This window comes from Topomyia yanbarensis, chromosome 3, assembly GCF_030247195.1.
Source record: "Topomyia yanbarensis strain Yona2022 chromosome 3, ASM3024719v1, whole genome shotgun sequence".
Classification (NCBI taxonomy): domain Eukaryota; kingdom Metazoa; phylum Arthropoda; class Insecta; order Diptera; family Culicidae; genus Topomyia; species Topomyia yanbarensis.
In genome coordinates this window covers 126,739,921-126,767,879 of record NC_080672.1, presented here as the reverse complement: position 1 = coordinate 126,767,879, position 27,959 = coordinate 126,739,921, and the positions used below count along the sequence as shown (strand labels likewise).

Here is a 27,959-nt window from a genome sequence, read left to right as displayed (position 1 = left end):
TCATATCGAGCTATCCAACAAATTTCGGTTTTTTTTTTTATTCATTTCGTTTATTTGATAGGCACAAATGCGTTAGCTTGGCGGTGCCAAATGCTTTTGTTTTTACATTTTGGATATCTTAAAACTAGGAGGTTACAATGTTGAAATATTTTTTTTTACAAAGGAAAAGAAAGTTTACAGCTATCTTAAGACTAGAAATAGGATTCAATATACAAAAGAGGGCCAAAAGATTTTTTTATGAAAAAATTTAAAACAAGGGATTCACTTTGATATACACTCAAAAAAAAGTAAACGTTATGCCTATTGATTTTACACATAGATTTTTGCAATTAACGGAGGCATATAGACACTATTTGCTGGCACATAAACCTAATGTGTGTATTTACAAGAAATATTAATCTTACATTCACATTTCATAACTATTAGCCACATAAAACCCCATTCTATAACAATATGCACATATAACTTATGTGTATGCATACATAGTTTATACAGTTGACACATAGAAGGTATGTGTGCGCGTGATAACAATAGCATTTCTTCTTCATATGAATTTTAAGCGGTTTGAAGCAAATAGAATTAACGTTTGGATTTTTTTCAGTGTACAAGAGGGGGAGTAATAGTATTTTACGAAATATTTTACGGTTATCTTAAAACTAACAATATAGTTTAGTACACAAAAGGGGGAACAAATATTTATGAGAAATTTCACAGAAATCTTAAAACTAGGGATTCAATTCTATTTACAAGATGGAGGACAAGAGTTTCAATAAAGAGTAAAAATTATAGCTATCTTAAAACTACACTGAAAAAAAACCAAACGTTAATTCTATTTGCTTCAAACCACTTAAAATTCATGTGAAGAAGAAATGTTACTGTTATCACGCGCACACATACCTTCTATGTGTCAACTGTATAAACTATATATGCGCACACATAAGTTATATGTGCGTATTGTTATAGAATCGGGTTTTATGTACCTTATAGTTATGAAATGTGAATGTAAGATTAATATGTCTTGTAAATGCACACATTAGGTTTATGTGCCAGCAAATAGTGTCTATCTGCCTCCGCTAATTGCAAAAATCTATGTATAAAATCAATAGGCATAACGTTTACTTCTTTTTGAGTGTAGGAATACAGAATACTAATTTGAATTTTTTAACTAAAACTTATGCTTGGTCAAGATATTCAAAGGGTGGCTTATTTCCGCATCAGTGTAGCAGCAGTTGTATCAAGGACAGGGGAGAGACAGGGAAAGAAGAGCAAAACTTGCAACTTTCGCTCGAACGGAGGGGGGGGGGGAGGGGGATCAGCGAATCAAATTTGCGCCTCAGTATAGTAAGTCGTCGAGTAACGGATTGGCGGATGGTATTCTTCGGACCCGCGGGGAATCCTTCAAAAGTCATCGGACCTCGAGTCGCTCTCGCTTCAGTTTCCTTCTATGCAGGCGTAGTGGTAAGGGCGACGGCGGTTACATAGTGGCACTCTGGAGCTGATCGGTTCCACAAGGCAGGAGGAAACTCTAAAAACGAGAAATAAAAGAGAGGGGCTAAATTGGGATATTTATCGTTTTTATGAAGGTATAAATAAGGGACATATAGGGGAAATCACGAGTTGCCAGCATATCTCGGACTGGTACATTGGGTGGTCTACCTCGGGCCCGAAGGGATTCCTTTAACTGAGACCTGGCGTCACAATACCCGGCGCACACCCAGATAACGTGTTCGATGTCGTGATAGCCCTCGTCACAAGCGCACAAACTACTCTCCGCAAGCCCAATACGCCGCAAATGCGCATCCATGGTGTAGTGATTGGACATAAGTCGGGACATTACACGAATAAAATCCCGACCCACATCCATCCCCCCGAACCAAGGCTTCGTTGATACCTTTGGGATAATCGAATGTAGCCATCGTCCAAGTTCCCCATTGCTCCACGAGGTTTGCCAACTGTTGAGCGTCCTCTGACGACAAATACTAAAAAAATCGTTGAAGCAGATTGGTCTTTCGTATATGTCACCATTTAATGCGCCCACCTTTGCTAATGAGTCGGCCTTTTCATTGCCCGGGATAGAACAATGAGAGGGGACCCAAACAAAGGTAATCTGATAAGATTTTTCAGATAACGTACACAAGGACTCCTGTATCTTCCCCAGAAAATACGGTAATTGCTTTTTAGGCTTCACCGCACGAAGAGCCTCGATAGAGCTGAGGCTGTCCGAAACGATGAAGTAGTGATCTGTGGGCAGAGTGTCGATGATCCCAAGGGTGTACTGAATTGCAGCTAACTCTGCGACGTAAACTGAAGCGGGATCATTGAGCTTGAATGAAGCGGTGATAGTATTGTTGAAGATACCGAAGCCAGTGGACCCATCGAGATTTGATCCGTCAGTGTAAAACATTTTGTCGCAGTCGACTTCTCGGAATTTATTATAAAATATATTGGGGATCACCTGCGGGCGTATATGGTCCGGAATTCCACGAATCTCTTCCTTCATGGATGTGTCGAAGAATACAGTAGAATCAGAAGTATCTAGGAAACGGACACGGTTGGGATTGTACGAAGAAGGATTGATGCTCTGTGCCATGTAGTCGAAGTACAAGGACATAAAACGGGTTTGAGAATTAAGCTCGACGAGCCTCTCGAAGTTTTCAATTACCAACGGGTTCAGAATGTCGCATCGGATGAGCAATCGATATGAGAGTTCCCAAAATCGATTTTTTAGCGGAAGAACGCCCGCCAGCACTTCGAGACTCATCGTATGGGTCGAGTGCATGCAACCCAAGGCAATGCGCAAGCAACGATACTGGATTCTCTCCAGTTTGATGAAGTGTATGTTCGCAGCGGAGCGGAAACAGAAACACCCGTACTCCATCACCGACAATATCGTTGTTTGGTACAACCTGATCAGGTCTCCTGGGTGAGCACCCCACCATGTTCCAGTTATTGTTCGGAGAAAATTGATCCTTTGTTGGCATTTCTGTTTCAGATACCTAATGTGACATCCCCAGGTACCTTTAGAGTCGAACCAAACCCCGAGATATTTAAATGTGAAAACCTGGTTGATTGTTGCACCCATTAATAAAAGCTGGAGTTGCGCCGGCTCACGCTTCCTAGAAAAAACAACCAACTCAGTTTTCTCCGTGGAGAACTCAATACCCAGCTGAAGAGCCCAAGCAAATTGTCCAAGGTATTTTGTAATGGTCCTTGCAAGTCGGCAGCTTTGGGCCCTGTAACAGAGACCACCCCGTCGTCTGCAAGTTGCCTTAGCGTGCATGAATTGGCAAGACAATCGTCAATGTCATTCACGTAAAAATTGTAGAGCAGGGGACTTAGACATGAGCCCTGGGGAAGACCCATGTAGCTAAATCGCGATGTTGTTAAATCGCCATGCGAAAAGTGCATGTGCTTTTCAGACAACAGGTTTAGCAAAAAGTTATTTAAAATTGGTGAAAGACCATGCCGGTGCAGCTTCTCTGACAGAATGTTGATAGAAACTGAGTCAAAAGCCCCCTTAATATCCAAGAAGACTGATGCCATCTGCTCTTTGTTAGCATAGGCCATTTGGATTTCTGTAGAAAGCAACGCAAGGCAATCGTTCGTCCCTTTGCCTTTGCGGAAGCCAAATTGTGTATCTGACAGTAAGCCATTTGCTTCAACCCAATTGTCGAGGCGAAACATGATCATTTTCTCGAACAACTTCCGAATACAGGACAGCATTGCAATCGGCCGATACGAGTTGTGGTCGGAGGCTGGTTTTCCTGGTTTTTGGATGGCGATGACCTTCACTTGCCTCCATTCATAAGGGACAATGTTACCCTCAAGAAACTTGTTAAATAAATTCAACAGGCGCCTTTTTGCAGTGTCAGGCAGATTCTTCAGCAAGTTGAATTTGATTCTGTCTAACCCTGGGGCGTTATTGTTGCACGATAAGAGAGCAAGTGAGAACTCCACCATCGAAAACGGTGTTTCGTTCGCGGTATCGTGAGAAGACGCGGCGCGGTACGTTTTCTGTACCGGGACAGAGTCCGGACAGATCTTCTTGGCGAAAGCGAATATCCAACGGTTTGAATATTCCACGTTCTCGTTGGTACTATTATGATTACGCATACGTCGAGCCGTACCCCAAAGAGTGCTCATCGCTGTTTCTCTCGTTAACCCGTCGACGAACCGGCGCCAATAACTGCGTTTTTTGGCTTTCATTACTCTTCATTCGCCTTTCTAACGACGCGTACTGTTGATAGCTAGCGGGTAACCCGTCTTCCCGGAAGGCCTTATATGCAGTGGACTTTTCCGCGTACAGCTCTGAGCACTCTTTATCCCACCACAGGGTGGGAGACCGTCCATGGTTATTCGCGCTGGGTACTGGTTTAGTCTGAGCTTGATTCGCACTGTCGAGAATCAAGCCAGCCAAAAACCTGTACTCTTCCTCCGGAGGAAGTTCTTGAGTGGATTCGATTTTAACGGATATCGCGGTCGCGTAACTCTTCCAATCAATGTTCCGTGTGAGGTCATACGAGACATTGATTGTTTTCGATGGTCTTGAACCGTTAGCAATTGAAATCACGATAGGCAAATGATCGCTACCGTGGGGATCAGGGATCACCTTCCACATGCAATCTAACTGTAGCGATGTCGAGCAAAGCGATAAATCCAACGCGCTTGCGCGTGCTGGTGGTGTAGGAATCCGCGTCATTTCTCCCGTGTTTAAGATGGTCATGTTGAAATTATCGCAAAGATCTTGGATTAATGTTGATCTATTATCATCATGAAGACAGCCCCATACCGTACCGTGCGAGTTAAAGTCTCCCAGAACTAGCCGCGGTGCCGGTAAGGATTCCGTGATATTACAAAGCGTTCGGTGCCCTACCGAGGCTCTAGGAGGAATGTAGATGGAAGCAATGCAAAGGTCTTTACCTTTGATTAAAACTTGACAAGCGACAATTTCAATGCCTGGTGTTGAAGGGAGGTTAATTCGGTTGAAAGAATAGCACTTTTTGATCCCCAAAAGTACTCCTCCATAGGGGTTTTCTCGATCCAGACGAATTATATTAAAGTCGTGGAAGTTGAGATTTATATCGGAAGTTAACCAAGTTTCACATAATGCGAAAGCATCACATTTTAAACTATTTAGTAAAAATTTAAAGGAATCGATTTTCGGGAGGATACTTCTGCTGTTCCACTGTAGAACAGTGATCGAATCGGTGACCTCGTTCGATGACTTAGCCATCGAAGGATACGATCGCTGCAAGGAGGGGCCATTTAGTAGTCAATTGCTTCAAAAATGTTTGCACTATAGGGAGAAAACGTATCAGAAGGCTTTTAAGAGGATCAGTAACATTGAAAGCTGTGAAAATTAAGTCCACTATGTCAGAAAATTTCATTAGTCCGCTACTGGACTGAGTATCTGTTTGAAAAAAGGGGACACTTGGGGTTTTTGGTGTCCCTGGAAGTGGTGGGTACTCCTTGTTAGAATTAATATTTCCAAGTCCTGGAGCAAATTGCTTCGACTTTTGTGCATCACTTCCGTTGGATTTATTGGTTGTAGATGGCGCACTCTGAGTGGACGACACCTTGGCACCCTTACGGGGCAATGTAGGGGAGGCTGGATTTCTCCTCTTCCTGGATTCCCCTGGGTTAACCAAAGATGTTCCCTCTCGTGGGTCGTCAGATTCTTGCTCAACGTTAGCCAAACCAGCATAGGGATTTTCGGACAGGACAGATGGCGAAGCTTTCTTTAGCATTTCTGCATAAGAACGCCTTGAGCGTTCCTTAAGGGAGCGCTTAATTTTATCCCCGCGCTGCTTGTACGCAGGGCATGATTTAAGAGCATGTGAAGGGCCCCCGCAGCAAATACACTTTTCAGTTTCTTTGTCGCAAGAGTCATCCTCATGCTCTCCTTCGCATTTGCCGCATCGTTTCTTATTTCCACAATATGTGGCTGTGTGGCCCAACTGCTTGCAATTGCTGCAGCTCATGACCCGCGGTACAAACAGGCGAACTGGTAGGCGAACCCTGTCAATGAGGATGTAGTTGGGAAGAGAGGACCCGGCGAATGTCACCCGAAGCGAGCCTGATAGAGAGTAGGTAGTCTTACCTCCCTCGGTGTTTGCGGTATACAATTGTTTGCATTCTAAGATCTTAATCTGTTCAAGAGAGGGGTCCTTAAAGCAGCCAACCCCGTGCTCCAACAGTTCTTCGCATTTCAGGCCCGGTTCGGACACTACCCCATCGATTTCACAGGCCACACAAGGCACGTACGCTTTAAATTCCCGCGTAAAGCGCTCACAGCAAGCAATCGCGTTTGCCTGGCCGAGATCATTCACTAGAACACGTATCTTGTTTGCCCGAACACGTGTTATCTGAGTTACGGCCGGGTAATTAGCAGTCAGATCTCGAGAAAGTTTTAATATATTAACCGGTTTCTCTCCGGTCCGAAAATATACCACCCATGGCCCAGAGGAACCTTCTGGGTACTGCTTTATACGGGGAGCAATGCGAGTATTAGGGGGATCAGGGACTTCCATGATTACATCAGATGGTATTTCGCCCTCGGCCATTTAAGCACGAGGGCAGAGCGTTATATAAACGGGAATGTGTCTTATTATTTGATTACAAGGTAGAGTAAAAGTAGGGAAAAGGAAAGAAAGCAAACGAGGGAAAAAAATAAAGCAAAACTTATCTGCAAACAACGTCGATTGTTCCGCACCAGCGAAAACAATGTACTGGATTTACTGTCGGCACCAGCAGAACGGCAACTAACGAACGAACAAAGGATGACCTTGACTCACTAAAATTTACAAACCGAACACCACTGTGAAATATAACGATCCGTTCCGTTCAAAGGTTGGGAGACGTATGAACAAATTTCGGTTACTGAGTAAAAGAACTTTTGGTTGGAATGAGTCGCAGAGAGTATTCATTAACAAAAACAATCGCTGGAAGTATTTGAAATTGACAATCGAAATTAATTCTCTTGGAATAAAGTTGATCTGAATAATTTAATACTGGGTGATTCATCATGACGTTTTTTTGATCTCGCAAAAAATTGAAAAATTGAGTAAATCGCGAAATATTTATTTGCCCATCGAAATAACATTTTTGCCATTTATTGTTTGAAAACAATTCATTTTAAATATTGACCATGTTGGCGCTTGAGGTAATCCATTCGACTGGTCCAATTTTTGATGACGGATTTCAAGTGGTATCTGGCTAATTAGGCGAGTAATGCTGGTTTCTGATGCTTGGGAATGTCACCATCGCTATGTTTTCTTCAATGCGTGCTGGATGTGGTCGATTTTTTCGCTAATCATCCAATAACGAGAATTGCAACTTTTACTCTTTGATTGTATGGCGAATAGTGGAGTCAGTTGGCCGATTATGTCGACCATATTATTGTCGGAGTGCACGAAACACATTTCTCACAGATCGCTGATTTTCGAAATATAGTTGAATAATTTGAAAATGGTGAGCATACTGTGGTGGCAAACAATACTAAACTACAATAACATGACATGCCCTGTTAAAAAACATCACCCTGTATATGCCAAGGTTTGAGACTAAAAATAAGGACATTTGAATTAAAATAAGGACGATTTCCAAAAACCTTGAAAATAAGGACATGTCCTTTCAAATAAGGACGGTTGGTAACCCTAAGTAAGAATAAATACATTTTGGTATTAATTTACCAATATTTTCCTGTTTTTAGTAGAACAAGATTCAGGTTTAATTCAATCAATACTGTTGTTTGAAATTAACAGCAAAAAAAATGCATCACAAGTGATCTGCCCCTAGGATCAGTTCGATCAAACAATTTTTTTTTGTTTCAACAATGTTTCTATTTAAAATGCAAATAGAAGTATTTGTTGAACTAAACTAAATACATTCTTTCAAGAAACGCCCATTTCTTGAGCGTTTTTTCAAAAAGACATCTACAATGAGTGACTCTCATTGTTACTTTCTCTTCTGATTCGGTCGCTTTAACATTTATCGCTCAACTCTTTGCATAATATGCTAGTCAAAACAACCGTCTTTCGATCTGTACTGTAAAATAAGTGAAAAGTGCTATAGTGACGCCGTAATAATCGAAAGAGAAAGTAAACAAAGAGAGTCACTCATTGTAGATATGTCGTTTTGAATAAAAGCTCTAGATTTCAGTTTAAAACAAGTTAAGTTTGAAATTCAACTAAACGTTTTGTCGGAGACTAATTGAGACGGCGGACTCACGAGTTTCTCATGGTTCAAGAGGTTCTCAGCTCATCTTGTACTAGAGGGTCCTTCGAAATGTCAAATAGAAAACGAGTTTATAATTGAAGGTGCTTTGCTTTTCTTTGGAGAGTGCTGTATATTCCTTGACATCGGTTGTGATCAAGGTTGTGATGGATTGTTTATTTATATTTTATTCAGAAACATTTTTTTTCAAAATTTGTTGTTTGCGGATGCCATTACGTATTCATTAGCATGGCACGCAACATCCGGAACGCACAAGCCTTGTGTCATAAGATCAGAAATTGAGTGTGAGTCATAAAATCCGAAAAATTTAAGTTTTAACCCAAATTTGTTTCCCTTTTTTAATGTGTCATAAGGTCTCTGGCACGACGCAAATTCATCATCGGTTTTAATATTACAAACTGCCTCAAAACATCTGAAATCATATAATTTCTTTACAATGAAAAGCTGTTCAGATTGAAATGCTTAAAGCTGTCATTAAAATATTAACTATTTCTTCGCCCTTTACGAGTACAAGTAGAACCCCCTTTAAGTACGTAATTCCCTTACGCTTCACTAATCTTCTGACAGCTTTCGTAGTCTATTTAACGAGCTGCTTTCTCCCAATCTCGGTTGTGTTGCATGATTTAAAAACCTTTGCACATTTTTGCTCATAAACAATAACAAATGCATGTAGCAACGATCTTATGGCGATTTCGCTTGAACCTGAAACTGAGTCAGGTTCTAACCCCAACTGCTGTCAGTTCATACATTTTGACAGCAGTTGAGGTTAGGAACTGACTCAGTTTCGCTTCAAACGAAAACCACATTAGTAACGAACAATAAACAATTGCTACCAACTTTACGAGCCTGATAGAATGTTCGATCACCGGATTTATTTGTCAAGGTTGGCAAAACTTAAGGGACCATCTTCCTCGATTACTTCAAAAGATCTAGTACACGATGTACCATGAAATTTGGAGTACTTCTTCGTGAGTTGGTAGTCTCGATTAGTCTTTGTTTTTGTTGTTCCAAAAAGGTCGGATTCTTCTGCGTGCGCTTTGGTATTCATTGACCTTTCTACTCCCGATAAAAAAGAAATGATACCGAATTTTTTCGTGAGGAAAACAAAACATTTTGCGCTGCAAAAACAGGTTGAGGTTAGGGTATTTCGTGAGGCAAACAAACCAAAATCCTTTGGCGATGCATTGCATCTGTGGTTGTAAATCAGCTGTCTGAAATCTTAATTGGAATTTGATAGAGAGAATAAGGGAGAGAGACGAATAGTGAAATTCAGTCAAAACGGCAACACTCCCTTTATGTTTTCAACACTAGTATTTTGGCAACATCTTCCACAGTCAGCACTTTAACGGCCAATTTCTTCACTGGATGAAAACCAGTTTTCACTGAAAACCAGTTTTCACTGAAAACCAGTTTTCAGGTTACTGATGATCAATTAGCCGAAATCCGGTTTTCAACGAAAACCGGTTTTTATTCAAGTTAAGAAATTGGCCGTATAAATGACTTCTATTATATTTCGAAAAAACTGACTGAATTCTGACGAAAAGTTATGTTTCTTTTTTGATGGATGTACAATTCTTATCTCCTCCAACTCAGGCATGAATAATGTTTATTTACTTGCATGATTGGTCTGCTCAATAATGTAGGTTTTGGCTTTACACTATTCGTCTATTCTCTTGGGGATTTAGGATTTCATGGGAAATATTGCGCACTTCCCACTAATTTGGATTTCGCGCTTTCGAAATTCGAAAGATCAAGCTGCTACTGAAAACTGCGATCTGTCAAAACACATGTATTTCAAGTGGTAGAGATGGTACTTTCATAGACAGACCAGTCGAACTAACCAGTCTATGGGAAGAATTTAATAGAATAGTAAGTGCGCAATGCGGTTAGAATCCAGTTTTTAGTGCCACAAGCAATACATTTATTATTTAATACGTTGACACTTAAAATTTGCACACATAATTTTCAAGTGTAATCTTGAAGTTTCAGTACGGCTCAAAACTAATTTGATGAGTCAAATCTATTCGAAAAAAGTGTTCATTATTTCGGTGAACATTTATGATTTAATATTATAACACTTAAAATTGGCGGTAGTATTGAATCAACAATCTAACTATGAATAAATGAACTATATCTGCACCGTCTTGGGTTTATCTATCCTCTAGACGGTCATTTTTTCAAGCCAATATTCGTCTTCATTAAAATCAACACAATCTAATGCAAGAGCATGGGCGACATGGGCCTAAAAGCGATTAGGGCTATGCCCATCATATCTCGACAAACATGTCAAATGGTCCTAAGTGCAAATGAGAGCCTCTTTTTGTTTACTTTCTCTTTATTATGGCGTCATCATAAAACTTTTCAATCTTGTTTCAGGATGTATCGAAAAACTCTGATTTCGACTAGCATATTATGCTGAGAGTTAAGGAACAAAAGTATAAACGGCCGAGTTAGCGAAAGAGAAAGTATACAAAAAGTACTTTGGATCATTTGACAGGTTTGGCTAGATATGTTGACTACTATCAACTAAAATCGCTGAATCCCTCTGGATAAAGACTGGCCATCTCTATCTTATTTATTTGTAAGTGTCATTCCAATCGAGCACGAGACTTGTCAAAAACACTCAATCCGAAGAAAATCGTTTCGAATTTCTCTGGAACGAGGGCCATTGACAGGTCTCGTGTTCGATTGGAATGACACTGGCAGATCAATAAAAAGAATAAAATAAGCGGACCCTACGCGAGCAGAAATATTGACAATAAACCAATTATTGATCAATATATTGATCGTGTAAGTACATTTTAAAAATATTGATTCCGTAGAATTCAAATGGGATTGACATATTGAAGCAGTCTTGACAATATTTTTATTGACAATATTCTTGTCTCGTGTAGGGTCCGCTGTAGAGATGTGTCGAGTCGTTATCCATACCCGAATAGAAATGTACAGTAACAAAACCACGATTTTCACTGTGACAGTACAGTAATTTTACAATAATTTACAGTAAGTTTTAGTGTTATGCTACAATACAAAAACAATTAACTTTAACGTTTTTACAGTAAATTTCAATGTAAAATAGACTTTCACAGTGAAAACATTAAAAAATCAATTTTTCTTAATACATTTTTTCTCGAAAACAGTAAAATTTAATACACTCAAAAAAAAGTAAACGTTATGCCTATTGATTTTACACATAGATTTTTGCAATTAACGGAGGCATATAGACACTATTTGCTGGCACATAAACCTAATGTGTGTATTTACAAGAAAGATTAATCTTACATTCACATTTCATAACTATTAGGCACATAAAATCCCATTCTATAACAATATGCACATATAACTTATGTGTGTGCATACATAGTTTATACAGTTGACACGTAGAAGGTATCAGAGTTTTTAATTGTAGAGTTGCGTAAAGAGGATTGGCAACATTGGATCAATCATTGGTCTTTTTTAAATTTTGGCAACCTTTTATTTTTAGTTAAATTTCAAATGACTTCATCCGAACGCTTCAGTTAGAAGTTAATTTTGCGCATTTCAAAATTTAAAATTAAGTGTTTAGTTTTATTTTGTGAAAATTAGTACGATAACATCGTATAAAGAATTTAAGCTTTTCTGGTTTCCAACTGATCCGCAACTAAGAACGAAATGTATTGATTTTTGCCTCTTGCCGTCTGATTGGGAAGTGACAAAAACAGTCGAATTTGCAGCGTAAGATAAATTTGAATAAGTACATAAGTGGAATGCATACACAAATTTGTCAAAATTTTAGCTGCACTTTAACTATGAGGAATACTTTCATATTTCCACTGTCAGTGGAACATTATTAACACTACCCAGAGCTGTTCCGGTGTTTTCAATAGTACAAAATTTAAATATCAGAGCACATATATTTTTTTAATAATTATATCTTTAAGCGAAATATTCCTGGTTTGAAATAATGTTAATATTACATCATTGAATTTTTTCTTATAATTATAATCACATAATAACGATACTCCCCACGCATTCGAGCATTGTTATTCTTCGTGTTCGATAGGTAGACATTTTGAGTGTTCGATAGGTAGATTTGCTTCAGCCTTTGCGCAACTGTTCTTTATAAACTGTGGAAGGTATGTGTGCGCGAGATAACAATAGCATTTCTTCTTCATATGAATTTTAAGCGGTTTTGAAGCAAATAGAATTAACGTTTGGATTTTTTTCAGTGTATGAATGCACTGTATCAGTTTTTTGCTGAACAGTGAAATTTATTGTTTCATGAAATTTTATTGTTAATCTACTGTGAGAACTTGGCATCGAACAATGTTGAAACAATATTTATTGTTTTATGATTGCTTGTAGGGTAAATGCTATTGTAAAATTCTATCCGGAGAGGGATTCTGCGCCGTTATTATCAACGTCTATACATCGCTGTAAGGGATACTACACGGAAAAATAAAACAACCCGCAGAATAAGTTTTTTTTAACTAAAATTTAGGTAGTTTTGAGTTTCAACTTTTGGTAGTTTTTCGTATCCGTGTACCCCCTTTTTTAACGAAGAAGTATGACAACCGCACTCAACATAGAAAAAATGCGCCCACCTGTACTGTCTTGGTCTTATTGTCTGCGAGCTGTTCGTTCAGTTTTCGCAATCGTCTTCTCTTTCACACTCTTGTTCTATTCTGCTCATTCAGGTGGATGTGTGCGTTGGCAGTCAGTCGCACGAGTGAGAAAGCCAACCGACTTCCAAAATCCAATCCAGCTCACTCATCGAAAGAAACCAGTCGTAAGAAGGTGAAGTGTCGAGTGTGTGGTAAATGGATGGAACGACAAATTTAATTTTGTGTGGATTTTCCAATAGCGAAAAATTAGTGATTTAAAAATCGATTCGCATTATTTTGTGAAATAGTTTGCGCTAGGATTGTCATGTAGTGCTAAGTGTTAAAGTTGTCCGGGAAATGGAAGGATATTTTCCTCTACGTTTCCAATCTTGATTGCCTCGAGCTCAGTTCAACGCGAAAAAATTTAATGGCAGTAAAAAAGTGATGACTGCTTCGTTGGTTGAACAGTGCTGCTAGTTGACAATATAGTGTAGCTTTTTCGTATGCATAACTTCGGTATAGTGGCAAATTGGATGTTTATTTAAATACATAGTTAAGTGTTTTCAAATGCTGGTAAAGTAGGTATAAAAAAAAAAAATTATTATCACTTACATTGTACCAGAGTCTACTTTTATGCATTTGATTCGTTGTGGGAGACGAAAAAAATCTACATTAGATGAAAGTTGGTTTGTTTGACGTTTTCGATAGCGGCACTATTGAAGGCGAATGCGGGTGAGTACGATGGACTTTGAATTCCATATCAACATTTGAATAGGGCTAATAAGATTTGTAAACAAACTTTTGCTGATTTCTCTTAATTTGGTATCATTTCAACACAGAAAACATTTGAAATTGATTCTGCCAAGGGTAAAGATGTTGATTCATGTGTATTTTTCATAAAATTCAACTCGGTGGCGGAATAATGAGCGAAATAAGTTTGTTTACAAAAGTCTCATTAGTCCTTTTGAAGAATTACTATTGAACTACCGTTTCGTATCGGTGGCTGACCGCAAACTTGATCGTTACTTTCTGGCCACAAAGAACTGGAGTACGTTTAGTCTTTCTATTTGTTAAAAATATAATGTTATTTTTTCTTGACCTGAAAAACAGTTTTCACTACCAGGTTCTCGTTAACACTAATAAAATTACAATTACAAATAATGTTAAGTTTTTCACTTATGAAAGTGGTTACTGGTTACATGCATGAATATTTTCAAATAATATGCTCTATGCTCAGTCGTTCGATTGAAATACAAAGTGTGTTTTAGTTTAGGGATTTGCGTCAAGCCTCGCTAATCTATTCCGACAAAAAATTAGTGTCGGTTTCTGATGAGACGAAGTCGAAACGCACCCATGTAATAATCTTTAAATCATATTTTTCTGTCGGAGATCATTTGTGTAACTATCGAGGTTTGACCTAATAGGTTCTGTCCAACTTTTCACGCACCGTAATAGCGGTCAATTTTGCCTTGTTCGTAATTTTCAAACAGTCCCTATTCCGACAATAGTTGTTTACGCAAAACTGACTGTAATACACAATTTGTTTGGCCTTTGTTGAACAGACGTACAACCTAGGGGCAGATCACCCTAGGAATGTATAAAAAAATCGCATCAAATTAGAAAAAATGCATTTAATTTCCATTTTTGCATCAACTTTGCACTCGCAGAAAAGTTTGTTCAAAAACGTCCTACGCTGATCCACTTTGTTCGACGTTTTGTGGAATGTAGGGCCAGTTTTTTCGTAGGGTTCTGACGTCTTACACGCAACTCAAAAGACATTGCACGCAACGCAAAATGCATTATGAATTTCTATTTTGATGGAAATAAATGCATTTAATTTCGCTGATTTTTAAAAATGCATCACAAGTGATCTGCCCCTAGCGTACAACGCATTGGAGGACATTCTCTTAATGGACGGGTAACGTAAGCGACTATTGTCAAAATATTACGAACAGGACGATATTTACTGCCATAATGGCACGTAAAAAGCTGAATACAATTATGGATCGAGAAAACTGAACCAAGAAAATATTCACTGCCAACACTGTCTGATGACCAATTTCGTGGCAAAACTCATATACATACATTGGAGCCAGAGTAGCCGTACAAATCATATCTATTTCACAGTACAGGAGAAGAATTCAACGCAGCCAGTGGTATGTCGCAAACTGTTGGAAAGATTTTGTGAATGAATTTATTGCTGATCAGATTGTGCCACATAATTCATAGCTGATCAAACTGTACTTGTTGTTTCCGCACCTTGGAACATAGTGGAAGTGCGCCGTGAAATGATTATCCGATTAGCGATTGATTGGATTTTATCTGGAACCGATTGGTAGTGGTGATTTAATGTGAGAGGCCGGAAGGCGTGTATGTGAGTTTAAAGTGAAGCTAAACTTTCTCTGTGGATTCGACATTACTAATTAAATGATAAAATAAGTTCAATTCTACGCATTTTTTTTCGTGGAAGGTTACGTGAAGTAGGAAAACGAACCGAACGTTGTGTTAATACGTGAGTGAGAAAAGTGTAATTTGGATTTTCAACACGCAGACGAAAAAGTAATCATCCAATTCCTTCTGCAGTGTCTGTGCAGTGTAAAAAAGAAGAAAAAAACAATATAGGAAAGCAAAAGAAGCAGTGGGTTGGAGTAGATTCAAAGTTGAACACCTTTCAGATGGCTACGACGACGTAAACATTGCATGAATAATTGCGTTAAATTTGGTGAGTTATAATACCTTAAAAAACTTATTTCGCCACTGTTGGTTAGCGGAAATCAAAACATGGATTTGGTGTGCAATATCGCTTATATTTGAAAATTTACAATAAATGTGAGTTGTAAACTGACATGTAGAAAATTCCTGCTTAGTTTTTCATTACCGTTGAATAATCAAACATGACGAACAGCTACTCCATATTGGATTCGTTCGAGTTTTGACGTCTCGTCTTTCTTGTTTCTCACTAGCTCACATGTTAAGGTGCGACTCACGGATCCGTGTGAGCAAGTGAGTTCAAGCTGGACAAGTGGATTTTTCGGTATGTTTTTTTTATGTTCGATGTGGGTTCGTAAGCGTCTGATACATTACGCAGACGGCAGAACACACATCTCGTCTCCGTTCATGGTGGGGTTGGGGATGATTTTCGTGTTTGTGATAACTAGTTCGGTATGTTACATTTGGACTGCTGGATGCACGTTTTTTTAGAGTAACGGTGATCCCGAGCATGTATGTATGTTTATTTGTGAAGATAGCTTGATAGCGTATTTTATATCACGCCGAGCATAATAATAAAGCCACCACAACAGGCCACGATCATTATTGTAGCGTTTTTGTTCTTAAATGGTGTCAAACCAGTGCAACGTAAAAATAATTCTACCATGTATAACTTCTTTTTGTGATTTGCATTTTTAATGCGTTCGAAAATCTGTTAGTTTACACTGTACATCAGGTCAAGGAAAAGTGGTTTTGGTTAGAGTTAACAGTTAACATTAGGAGCGAATAAAATATACAATCTAGCTTGCATTAAAACTATAATATTCTGCTCAGTACATTCTTGAAGACGTATTTCCGGTTTTCTTGTTTGATTTCTATCGGCAATCCGTTCCAGCAAGACGCTCCGTATACCTACAAACTTTTTCCGCTGCAAGTTGTGTGTCTAAATACGTTGAGATTGAGATTGTACCCATGAATTGTATTCTTTACTGGAGCCGTTGTGTCACGACGGCGAAGTATGTGGACGAAACGAACCGCCTAACAGTGTTGCCCAACCGGTCAAAAACTTTTATAGTCAACTTTTAACTTTTTTTTGAATTTTCCATTATTTAACATTTTTCTCTGTTTATATATAAGTTGAACAGAGTATTCTCAAAATATTAAAACTAGAGGACGAAACTAAGATTTTTTTTTATAGAACTTCAAAGGTGACATAGATGATCAATTCCAAAAAAACCTCAAACCTTATGTTATTTAAATTCAATATATCTTTTTAGTTAAGATCCTGAATAGGGTCTTAGTTAAAATCGAATCAAATGGAATATAATGCATTGCATTTCAGCCAGATTATTTTTTGATAAGGTGAAATTTGGATAATTGATGTACAGAATTAGGTATGCTGAAAATTGATACATTTCTGCTAACCAAATGCTAAATTCTTCAAAATACTGCGTCAAATTTAACCTGAATTGAATGGGCATTTCATTGCGTATTGTACCTACCGGGTTTTTGTACAATGAAATCATTGCTGAAAATTTTTATCTTATCGCAGTCAGCTCCCTCTGTGTTGAGACTAAGTTATTCGAGATAAGATCAAAGCATTCAAACGTGCACACTTATGCAAGTGAGACAAGTTTGTTAAAGTCGATTTATTTAGCTTTGCTTTATAAACAAACACTTCTCCCAGTGACATTTTGTGGTACACATAACACATTTAGATTGTTTAGCTTTGCTTGCGTATTGTGCTACTGGAAGCTTGGTTTGTTATTGAAATGTTTTTTTTTTACTAACACCTTCAACATATACCTATACCAATGTTTTCAGGATACAGGAATTTTGAATACGCCCTTGTTTTCAGAAAATAAAAAAAAAAAAGATCGAGAACAATTCCTTCTATTCACTTAAGGTAGATGGAAACTATCACGGCCAGGTGCAGTAGGGAGAAAATTACTTTATGATGTTGATGAGACGACAGCTATATCACCCGGCGTGTCCGGATCTAGGTTACCAACACTCGCTAGTGCTATTTTTTTCTCGGTACTTTATTTTTTCTTTGCTAATAGGTAATGGTAGCACCTAATGAGTCGCCGCTATCATCATCAGCAGCCAGGTGTGGAAATGAGAAAAACAATATAGCAAGGTGGTTGACTGCAAACGGAAGACGGGAGAAAATGCATGACTGAATGGAGAAAAAAAATCCAAAGAAGCAATAACCGTAGTGGTAGTGGTAAATCCACCCGCAGATTGCGCGGATTGATGGCTGGCTGGTACTTGATGTGTGCAGTCAACGATGACATCAGCAAACTGCCCTGCTGCAGTAAGCTTCTATTTACTATTTGAAGCCTTTCTAAACGAATAAAGCACGGCAACGTCCTGTGTGTTGGCGGCACTCATCTACAATATCTCACTGCATCTGCAAAATGTCGACTTCTATTGCACATATCCATTCCGTCCAGTACTTTCACAACTTGCACACCAAACGAAAAAAAAAAATCGCTAAATGTTGAATGTTATAAAGTGTTGATTGACTCGTCTTCATTGATTATTTGAATAATAATGGAATGCAAAGCCATGGAAAGTTGGTCGAGTAATCACTTGAATTGAATAAACATTTATCAAACTCTGACTAGAAACTAGCGCGACGACTGAATGTACTAGGATCTAGCCTTGAACAAAGGATTTAAAGTTTGGTACGACTAAAGTCAAGATGATAATAGGGTGATAAACGTGTTTGCTACTATATACACAACTTGATATATTTTTATCACGTACGGTCGTCCAGCTTTAGTACTTATAATTTCACTTAGTTGATCTCACTTTTCCATCAATAGAAGGGAATAGAAAGTGATGGATTTGGCAGGAATGAAATACCTAACATTATTTCACTAAGAGAAACAAAAATGAAACTCAGCAGTGTCATTACCACCCAGTCATTCTACATTAATCATCATCACTATGCTAATTCCAAGCATTTGAATCTCGAATCTCTTGCATACATGTTCGATAACTAAGATAACATTTCATACCTGAATTCCTGTAACTGGTTTGATTCAAAAAGTACAGACAGGACTCGATTATCTGTAGATTCGATTATTCGCAACTTGTTCTTCTGTAGAAACCAACACGATTGTCAATAGTTAATTATAATGAGACATCAACTTGATTGTTAGAATTTAATATGGAAACTTTAAATTCTAGGGGATACGACAAGTTGTGACATGTTGTGACATAGAGGGGAGGGGGAGTGTGCTAGTTCGTTACGTAACATGTTTTCACCGAAGAAAATAATTTTTTTTCAAGGAATTTGTTACGTAATAGAGGAGGGTGGGATGGAGAAATTTCTGACAATTTGTTACATGGGGGGAGGGGAGAGTCCATTCTGGGCAATTTTAGCGTTACGTAATTTATGAATGGTCCCTTATCGCTTATTCCACAATGACCGTGAATATAACTTTTAACAATCATCCTGACTAATTCGGGATTATGCTATATTTCTCCTTAGTGGTAAAAAAAATTGGGTAAAAACTATTTTTTCTCCATTACGGAGAAAATTGTTTTACACCACATTTGTGTGGAAAGAGCACAAAACCTATAACTAAATTAGTTATTGGAGAGGCGGTTCGAGTTCCTTTGGATCGACGCTAACTCCAGAAACGAATGTTTCTGAGCAAAGCTCTAGTCTTGTGTGATGTTTTGCAAGATTTTGGAGCTTTTATTCAAAACGTCATATCTAACAATGAGAAACTTTCTTTGTTTACTTTCTCCTTCGATTATTACGGTGTCACTATAGCACTTTTCACTAATTTTACAGTACAGATCAAAATACAGCGGTTTTGGCTAGCTTATTATGCAGAGTTAAGGGGTTAATGTTAAAGCGACCGGATCATTAGCAAAAGAGAAGGCAAACAATGTGTGTCTTTCATTATTAGATGTCTTTTTTTGAAGCATCGAGATATTTCTTCTTATCTAGTATTTTCGAAAATATTGTACATTTTTTTTTGAAAAACGATGCTTCTTCCACTATAACTGTAATAAGGACAACTAAAATGAAATGAAATTTAGAACTGGTCAGTGGTGCGAAATTCTGTTGCCTATTGCTCGTTGAATTTACCGAAACCAACGTTCAGTTTCAACGTCTCTCATTCATTCGATTACCAACTGATTGAAATATCATGCATAAACGAATACTTGAGTGCAGAGGAAATATATATTCATTCATGAATGAAAACTTTAATTTGTTGTTATGTGAAGGCAAAATTTGGCATAGTTTACATTTTCAAGCATAAGTGAACTACGTAATTTATATCTGCTACACTTTTGCTCGATAATCCCTCTTAGAACAAGCATGGAAACAAAGTTCAGTTTGCATCTGAAACCGAACATACAGTATGTAAAATAATTGAAGACACCTCCGCTGTTTTCTTTTATAATTTGTTACCACTACTCGACTACAACTCTTTACTGCCGCATAAAACTTATTTAATTTTTTTTTATTTATTGGCTCTGAAATGGCAAATTAAGCCTTTAAAAATATCCCCATCATATAATACCCGTGGGATTGGCGGCGTACTCCAGACTGAAACTTTTTATGCTTAGAGATTTGTAGCTTGGAGACCTTGGATTCTGGTGGTCCCCAGAATCTAGTAGCAACACGGCGCGTGCTTCAAGTGGTAAATAGAAGCTAGGGGATACCCTGACGACTGCTAGATTGAATTATTTTTGCAATTCAACTAGATCAAGACCGATGCAGTATCCTATGGTCGTTGGTTCATTACACACAATCAAAATTAAATATTCAAGTTGCACAATGTTTTAAAGTTTAAGTGATTAAGCCAAAATAAATACCAATTCAAACTCAAATGTAAACACCATTCAATTGCGTAATGCATTAAATTTAAAATTTAAGTGTGCTATCCAAAAGTATTGGGACCATATCAATTCAGATGATCAAGACCTGCCTAGTAATCTTGAAGAACCTTCATCTACGCGAATCAAACCGTCAAACAAAGTGGCTATGTTTCCAAATATAAGCAACTTTAAGTACATCCCTCCCGTTCTTTTCTTCTACTTCATTGGTCTATTTTGGTTTACTTCTATTGGGTTACTTTTCCACTACTCATGTATATAAAAAATATGACTCAATTTATACGCTTCTACTTAATCTCATTTCATTTTTTTCTTTTGATTTGGCATGTTATTTTTCCTTTTATTACCATATCTTGAGTTAGATTCATACTAGCATTCACTAACATAATCAATGGCATATTCTTTCATATACATTCACAATCTCTCTCATCCAAAACGCATAAACGCCCCTTGCTTTCGCGATAACACAAACTTGGTCACAAACGCGAACATAAAATTTCAATCATCAGCACATACTTAAGTCTGCAATTTCGCCAACATTAAAACACCCCGGTAATTAGGTGAACGTTTCAATACCTATAACTTTCCAACCGCGATCTCATGCATTAACCCACCGGTCGCACGATCATGAATCGGTTACGTCCGGAAGTCTACTCTCGATCAGCCTAGACTCATGCCTTCAGGTGGACCAATAAAAAATGACACTCATATCCACTAGACAACAAGTTCCTTTACCATACACTAAGCATGAATTATCAGATTCACGGTCCACGCGTGATCGTTCAAGAATACACGCGAATATGCGAATGGCCACACGATTATAAAATCGAATTTATGCACGCAAAGTTAAAGACACGTTAGCATTCAAACGCTCGAGCCCTTCGCGATCACGTTATTACACTATTTATAAACACCCCACGCCAACCCAGACAGATATGCACCCCTGAACTCGAGCGCTAAAACTCACATCTTCCACGCACACACCACCACAGGACTCACAATTAGATTCGTACATATAAAGTCACAAGCAATAATTACAGGTATTCTGCATCTCATGCATCTCACACGCAGAACTTATTTCAATGATGGCCTTTTATCTGCGTTGCCTGTTTTCAAGGAATCATAACTTCGTCAGGTCAAGGATGTATGAAACCCGCTAGCCACCACTCTCGGCCCTAGTTGTCCAAAAAGGGATAAAAAATATCCCCATCATATGATACAACAAATCTTTTCTTTCAACAAAAATACGAGAATAATAAAAATAAATAATAATTTATTTTTTGCATACTGTATTCGAACGTGAATGCGGATGGAAACGAACCAAACAGTTCATTTATTGCAGCGGGCATGAATCGAATATCGTTTCTCTTTCAAGCTCACGCATACCATACGTACATACATACCGCCAGTTCTGGAAGTGGCATTCTATTTTTGAAGAAATCTTCGTAGCTAGGAACAACACGACGTCGTATAGACGAATTACGCGCTAACTCGAACAAATGTTGGCAGCACCCTCTCAGATTTTAATGAAACTTTCTGTACATGAGAACTTTATCACAAAAAGCCAAACTTTTTGTACCAATTTTTTTCAAATGGCTATAGTCTAAAAATGACAAATCCTATAAAATATGTTGTAGAAATGGTTTTCACAAAATTAGTTATATTTTCGAATTAAAATATTGAAAAAATTCTTCATTGATTCCTACACTGAAAAAAATCGATTTTAAAAATTTAAAGTCGATTTTTTACAACGATTACGATTTACAAAAAACCCCATTTTTGATTTGGATGAAATTTTGTTGCAAGATAGGTAATTATGTTTCCTACCTACCGTCAAAAATTCAAGCTGGGCACTTTTAAGGAAAAAAAGTTGTTTGAAAAAAACTTTTCCTTGTCCAAACTGATTTTTTTTCAGTGTATTTTTATCGAAAACTAAACCAATGAAAGTCATAATCATCTCAGAATCCATTTTCCCAGCTGCTAGTTTCCTGATACATGCATGTAAGACTGGACGATTGGAAGATCGGAAGACTGGAAGATTGGAAGACTAAAAGACTGGAAAACTGGAAGACTGTCAGACTGGAAGATTGGAAGACAAGAAGACTTGAAGACTGCAGTTCATTTGTTCCTCTCAACATTGATAAATTTTATGAAATAATTGACAAACTTTTCTACAATTTATTTTGTCTGATGGAGCAGCAGCACAATACAAAATTAAGAAAAACTTTGCAAGCTTGTGTAGATTCCAGTCAAAGTATGAGTTAAGCGCAGAATGGCATTTTGTTGTACCATCCCATGGAAAAGGACCCTGTGATGCTATTTGTGGCACTCTCTAGCGAATGGCAAAAAGAGCCAGGCTTGCTCGCGACTATAGAAATACCATAATAACTCCCCGAGAGTTATATAACTGGGCAGTTGAACAAACTGATAAAAATATCACCAAATTAATTTACTGCTACATATTCACTGAACAGAGCAACAAAAAGTCAGAAGAACTCTAAGAACTGTATAATAACGCCAAAACAATGTCTGGAACTCAAAAATTCCAGTTTTGTGCCTATTCTTAGGGGAAAAGTAGAGAAGAAAAGGTATTCTAATTCAGAAGATAAACCAAAAATATTTTCCTTGTATAGAAATAATACAGAATAGCTTGCATGAAGATAGTTTTAAGACAAATGTAATATATAAAAATAAATAAATAATTATGTAAAATTCAATATATAATGTTGTGGTGGTTATTTTTTTCTCAGCACTAAACAAGAAAATAAAAAAGTAATAATGGAATATTTGTTAAACGACATAAACTTTTCAATGGGATTCTTGATTAAGGAGTTACATACCTTATAGTGATAAAAATGACAAGAAAGTGAATTTACGTAAAGGATTAAAGCAATGAACTCATTACATCGAACTTATAATATTTTGGTAGTACATTTTTCAATAAAATAAACAAGCATAAGTTTATAAAAATAAATTAATAATTGGCGGAGTCATGGCTTTTCCCCGAAACCCTTTTTTATTTAAGAAGTTTGCGGTGATCACGATTGGATCAATAGATCATCTAAAATCCCAAGGTTCAAAAAATTCTATGTCTATGTCTATGAGTATTCCTCGTACCTTAACGATTAATTGAAAAAAATCACTGCTTTAAGCCCTAAAAATTGAATTAAACAATTCTTATCCATGAAACAAAAATTCATGAATAAAAAAGGAATCGTCAAAGTACGAGAAGAATTAATTACGATCAATTGAAAAAAATACAATTGATTGAGTAGTTTTTCGGCAATCGTGATCACGGAAAAACCATTTTTAGTTAAACGACATTTCGAGATAATCGAGTTTAAAATTTCAAATTACCACTGCTCCTGGTAGACGAACTTTCAATCTATTTTTCGGATTTTTATAAAAATTTGGGAAAACATTTTCAAGGAGTTGTACTTTCAGATAAAGTAATAAAAAAAATTCGATTTCATGAAAAATGAAAAAGTAGTTAACTCCTTAATAAAAATATACTTAGTTGCTAAATTAGGCAATATCTTCCCACAAACTGAGTTTTATTGGATTCTGAGATGATTATGACTTTCATTGGTTTAATTTTCGATAAAAATACACTGAAGAAAAAAAAATTAAATTTGGACAAGGAAAAGTTTTTTTCAAATAACTTTTTTTCCTTAAAAGTGCCCAGCTTGAAATTTTGACGGTATGTACTGCCCCTAAAAGCATAAGAGTCCCATATGGATTTTTGGCGAAAATGAGTTATCTGTTGGATTGTACTCTGTATCACCACCGTATCACAATGAACAAATAAGATTACCAGGTTTGTTATGAAAATACCGAAAAAATACCAAAACATGGTTGTCCCATCCATAAGGCTCAATGAGAATGTAAATCTTCAATAGTGTTTTTCTCGGCTTGCTGTTTTTCAATATGGGACTCTTATGCTTTTATGGGCAGTGTAGGGAACATAAATATCTATCTTGGAACAAAATTTCATCCAGATCAAAAATGGTTTTTTTGTAAATCGACTTTAAATTTTTAAAATCGTTTTTTTTCAGTGTAGGAGTTAATAAAGAACTGAAGGATTGGTCATTTTAGAGTATAGCCATTTGAAAAAATCGGTAAAAAAGCTTGGCCCTTTTCAAAAGACAGTCTAAGTCATTTTTGGAAAAACAAAATATGCAAAGTAACTTTTTGTGACTAAGTTCTCATGCACAGAAAGTTTCATTAGAATCTGAGAGGGCGTCAATACGAAAGTCTCAAAACCAAGATCCCCGCGTAGATGAATTTTGATCTTACATCTTAGCCTACATGATTTGGTACCTCGTACTAGCACTTTGAGAAACTTTTTTTGGCACTCAACGGTGTTCGGGTGGTGCGAATGCGGTTGAACCAACAATATTCCACAGCATCCCAAAGCCAAAAGTTAACATACCTTGGGAAGAAATAAACAGGAAAGAAGACGGCTCTAGCAAAGCCACTGGAAAACACAAAAAAACATCAAACATGTAACAGCGAAAATCTAAGCTCTAGCGACGACGGCATGGACACAAACACAAGCCAGGAACAAGGCAGACGGTATGATCAGCAAGCAACAAAGAGTAAACCGGACCATTGCTCACACCACCAAGAAAGAAAACTAACACAAGAAACACAAAGCAGTGCGCCCAGGATTGTCGACAGAAATAATAAGTTACGTAAAGGGGTTTTAGGGGTCATTCACAAACACCGGCATAAAACATCGAGAATACGAATAAGGAATTTTGTCTGAAGTAAAGATGTTCGCAAACACAAGTTCAACATTTCTTACTATGTCTTTAAAAAATGCAAATATCTCGCTTCAAGGGAATTAATGACTGCAACTATATCATTAATCTCAGAAGATATTACTTTTTACCGTTTCCGCGGAAATAATTTATCGCAGATATTTGGCAAAAAACACAGTGGAACGGTTGACCAAAAAGTAAGTTCCATGAACCAAACATTGAGAAATGTACCTTAAATAGCATTTTCTGAATGTATAACAAAAGCATTGCGCGAGATAATTTTTTATCTGATTCGATTATCCGGAGTGAAATTTTCCTAAACACAACGGATACTCGAGTCTGGCCTATAATTATACATTCCAAACTAAAAATTTGAAATTTTACTCAAAATCGGCCCATTAAAAAAATGAAAGGGAAAGTAACTTGAGAGGTGAACCCAAGAGATCATTTTTAAACTCCTGCGACCAAAACTATTTGTTTGCGGATCCAATGTTGTTCATGGCTAGGGTTCGCAGTACCGACCCTTTTTGGCGAGAACCGGTACTACGGTACTGAAGCCCTCAGTACCGGTAGTACCGGTAAAGTACCGGTACCCGTATATTTTCTTAAATAATTCGAAAAAATCTTCAAAGTGAAATTGAATGCTCAAACTGATGTCCTTATTCTCAGATGATTGATTTGTGCTGATAAAAAAAACATGTTCATTGTTTTTAATTGCTTCGGAATGGGATGACCCATTTCAGCAGAAGATATTTTTCGTATGCGGCATTTTTATGTCGAAATCTAGGCCACTTTGAAATCAATAACTGCTAAGCGATACGGCTTTCGTCGACTTCAACAGCTGGTAAACGTCAGAAACCCTATTTACAATATTAAATCAAAGCATGAATGGCAGTAAATCCGTGCATGTTGCTCGCATTTCCTCTCTTGCTTTTCTATAAATTGGTTTCGACCTTTATGTCGTATCCCGATCAGAAAGAAATAGCAAAATTATTACAGACTGTGTTATTTTGTTATGATAACAAGTTGTGTAATAACTCTGGTCTCGTTAGTTGGTAAAATAACAGAAAACATAACAGAAATTCTTCTAGTATATATCAAAAATATGACAACCTGTGATAGGCTTCTATCAGAATTATAACAAATTTTGTTAGGTTCTCCCTCGGCCAATATAGCTTGTATTACCTATTATATAGTATCAACAAATTTAGCGTGCAGATCTAAAAATAGAATAGAATAGAAAAATATAGCATACATTAAGGCGTTTTCGTTTGGCAGCAAAAAGCTTCATGTAGCAAAAGCTTTTATAGTTGGGTCAAATGATTGCATACCTGCTGGCTGATTGGTAATTACGAATATATGACACGCTGATGGTTATTTGTGGATTATAGCGATTTGAACCTGGGTATTCTGAGTTTTATGTGGATGTTTCCTGCATGAACCAAAGACGTTGCTTTCGACTGATGTTTAATTTTAGCATAATATTCCTCGCATCCGTCAAGACCAAAACGATTATAGATGCATCTTGTTTCCAGAACGTTCACATTGAACTTTGCCAAAGCCTATGGACTGTTTGTTTTCCTTATGTCATACGCTTTGTTTTCATGCAGTTTTACTCACTACTACAGCTGTCTATATTACGATAGACTGAATAGCTTTATGGTATCTTTGCAGATTAGGAAAGTGGCTATTTTTAGATTCTGAATAGTGCACATCGGCGCTTTTCTTGTACGTTAACATGTTTTACACGATTTCTAGTAATAATGTCGATGCGATGTGGTAACATTGAGTGGATAATTTACGTACATTATTTAACGGAGAATACGGCAAATGTTATTTATGATTCCGAATAGATTCAAATAAACAAATACCATAGTTTTGAGGATTGCTTTTTGAAATTTCAAGAGGTTTTGTTATTAGCACTTTTAATATGGGGAAGATGAAGCCAGTACAATTATCGCAACCTAATAATTCCCAGAAATACAAATCTTTTACGGTAGTGCAATCTATTAACTGCGAATATTATAACAGATAATCAGAAAGTTCGAGAAATCGTTGAGGATTCTTCGGTGTGACGAATTCTAGAATATTTCATGTTTTTCTAAAATACATTTTCCATTCTAAATTTTATTTTATTTTAAGGGGAATTATTCAATATTTTTACATTAAAGTTTTTAGCTACTTCAAGCATTATTTAAAATTCATTTAAATTGTAACAGCGAACGATAATATCAGCTGGGATATGTATATAATCAGAGATTTCTAGGCCAGCTTTATGCAGCATACTAACAAATATTAATATATCAACAATTTGAACAGGTCGCCTTATTTTGTTTTAACTTTCTACAAAATGAATCAAGTATCTTGACTATTACGAAAATTTGCTAGCTCGATGATTTTTTTAAAAGGAACGAAAACCATCGAATACAGCAGAAACATTAGAACATTGCGCATTCAAAGCAATTGTCAGTTCAACCGTAAAATGTCAAACTTATCTTACGTGGAATGAAAAGATATAACAATCAAGTAACTCAAACATTTTTATGCGAAGTTTAAAAAAATGCAACGCTTTGGTAGTTCGGAGAACGCACAAACTGGCCAATTTTAATTGTTTATGAAAAACCAGCATAAATTGGAAGATCCTCAAAATACATAACGATATTGTAGAAATCAGTATACATCAGAAAGTTTTTAAGCTCTGAAAATTTGTTTTCGTAATATGCACAATCGATTTAAAGAAAATTAATCATATAACCATTTGACTAAACCATAACAAATAGTTTTAAAATGCTTTTTATTTCAA

At 37.0% G+C, this 27,959-nt stretch overlaps 1 protein-coding gene across 10 annotated transcripts in view; it reads left to right on the top strand.

Annotated features, from left to right (window-relative positions):
• The first annotated feature begins 12,987 nt into the window (after positions 1–12,987).
• Positions 12,988–27,959, top strand: part of LOC131692100 (serine/threonine-protein kinase 10-like) — a 115,989-nt gene continuing 101,017 nt past the window's right edge. For 8 of the 10 annotated variants that reach the window (XM_058978967.1, XM_058978963.1, XM_058978958.1 and 5 more), the window contains exon 1: positions 12,988–13,550. The gene's annotated coding sequence lies outside the window, so the exon portion shown is untranslated. Of the gene's footprint in view, positions 13,551–14,945; positions 15,541–27,959 lie in introns of those variants that run through there. The other 2 variants (XM_058978956.1, XM_058978955.1) reach the window with 1 other exon arrangement.